Consider the following 2345-nt stretch of genomic DNA (forward strand, 5'->3'; position numbering starts at 1 on the left):
CCTTGGGTGTACCCGTGTGTGGTGGCAAAGCCACGCTGGGACTGGCAGGGATTGGATGCAATGGTGGCGAGCCTGATCCTTCCCGGGGTGTCTGCCTGCCCTGCGCACTGCCTGAGATAGAGTGCCAGGTGGGGGTCCCCCACCCTGGGCAGTGTCCCTGCCAGGCTGCTGCTGCCCTGCTCAATGTCACACTTGGAGCCTGTCAACATGAAAAAAGGTTTGCAGGCGATAAGCGATGGGGCTGCAGCCGCGCCGTGCTGCCCGTGTGTGATTTACTGTGGCGTTGTTAACGGAGCGCAGATTTTTCTTAATCTAAATTGAAAACTACTCAAGTAGAAAAATAATTTCATTGCTTCATCCTGAAGGGGTGGGGGGAGAGGGAGGGGAAGAGCTGTGCCAGGGCAGGCAGGGCCACAGCTGCCTGCACCCTCTGCACAACCATTCCCCATAGCCTTGGGCAGCTCCTATGCTGGGGACATGCTCCAGCCCGGGCAGAAAAACCAGGTTGTGTGGGGAGGGGGCAGCTGCCAGGACTTAGCTCTGGGGTGATCGGGCACTCCCAGTCCTGGCTGGGACACAGACCCCCAGTGCAGGTTGATGCTGGCACAGGTGGGGATGTACAGCCTCAGAGATAGATTGGTAATTTGGAGCACGAGTGAATTCTGGGAGTATTTGCTGAGCTGGATAATAACGTGCCCAGTGAGCTGCATCCCATGCATGCTGCCAAATTAAAGAAATTTTTTTCTCCTTTAATTTAAAAGTCACCGTTGGGAAATCTCCACTGGCCGCAGCAGTGATTTCCCCTAGGCTGCCTTTCTGCAGAAATCTTTAATTTTGATTGTCACACTTTGTGGAGTTTAACTCAGGGAAGTAGAGCCATAAATAAGGTGCTGCTTCAGCACCCAGGCTCCAGCTGTACCAGGACAGTGAGTGGCACTGGCATGGGTGAGGAGCAGAGAAAGCCTGACCACAGCCACCCTCTCCCGTTGCACCTTCCTCTTCCCTCCCCTCTCCAGCCCCATCTACCCTCGGCTCCGTGCCTGACTTCTTACAGCCTAATTTCACAGGTCAGCAACCTTTAATTACCCGGGCCTGTCCCCACCCCTCCCACCAAATGATTCGCGGGTTCATGAAAATCTCATTAACCATATTACCACAGCTGGGTTCCCCTGCTGGCACTGCACCCCTCCAGCTCCTGCTGTGCTGCGGGCTCAGCCAGTGCTCTGCCCTGGCATCCAGCACCATGGGACCCCAGGACCAAGATAGCAGGTACCCTGGCCAGGAGCTGTCGCAGGCTTTCAAGGTGGGAAGGTGGCACTGAAGATGGAGGGCATAGGCTGTGTTTTGCTCCACACTCAACCTTCACAGCCCCCGCTCAGCTGGTTACGGTGCTGTGGGGCTGGAGTGGGTATCATGCTCTGGGGTGGGGGCAGCGCCCAGGGCTTCCCCAGCACCTCCAGTGCCTCCAGCTCTGGGGAACCAGCATACAACCCTGACAAGGAGCCTGTCCTCTCCCTCCTGGGGCCTGGGGAAGGCATCTCCCGGCAGCTTTTGAGCAATTAAGAAGCGGGAAGGGATGCAGGCAGCTCCCTTCAGCGCAGAGCCGGCACAGCAGTGCCGGGTGAGCTCAGGAAAGGTTACACCATTTGCATTTTACCCTTCAGTAATTCCAACACTTGCGGGTGCAATTAAGCGGCAGCCTGGTGTTATGAAGCTATCAGGGCGGAGAGACCTGAATCCCAACGAACTCCGTGTGCGTGCCCATCCCAGCCTGTTCCATCTGTCTGCGGTGACACCGCGGCGGTGCTGGCGGGTTGCAGGGATGGGTTTTGATTCCAAGAGATGCCCATTGTTCCCTTGCCGGCAGCTCAGCCCTGTCCAGGCACCCGGTTTTGATACTCACGGAGGGTGAACACACACACCACAGAGGGGAGTGAGCATTGGGATGGTGACCACAGCAGGACCAGGAGCAGGTCCAGGCTTGTGCCATACTTGTCACCACAACAAAGCATCTGATCTGATGTTGCCCTCCAAGGAACAGCCCCTGGCCCACTTTGTTTTATGTGTGAACCACTGATGCTGCAGCACTGGCTGGACCGAGATGCCTGTCCCAGTGCCAGTGGCACATTTCTCCTGTGGAACAGGGTCTCCTCAATGTTTGGTGGCCCCTACCCTCTGTGGGAGGACAGGGGCTCTGTGGCCATTTTCCTTTCCTGCTTCAGTGGGACACCAGGCTGGGAGAAGCGCTGCCTTCCCCTTTAAGCATCGTCCCAGCTTAATTCGATGGTTTTGAGTCCCTGCTCATGATTTCTGCAGCAATTTCTGCTGAGATTTCTCTCTTTCCC

This window comes from Corvus brachyrhynchos, unplaced genomic scaffold (assembly GCF_000691975.1).
Source record: "Corvus brachyrhynchos isolate BGI_N302 unplaced genomic scaffold, ASM69197v1 scaffold10, whole genome shotgun sequence".
NCBI classification, from domain to species: domain Eukaryota; kingdom Metazoa; phylum Chordata; class Aves; order Passeriformes; family Corvidae; genus Corvus; species Corvus brachyrhynchos.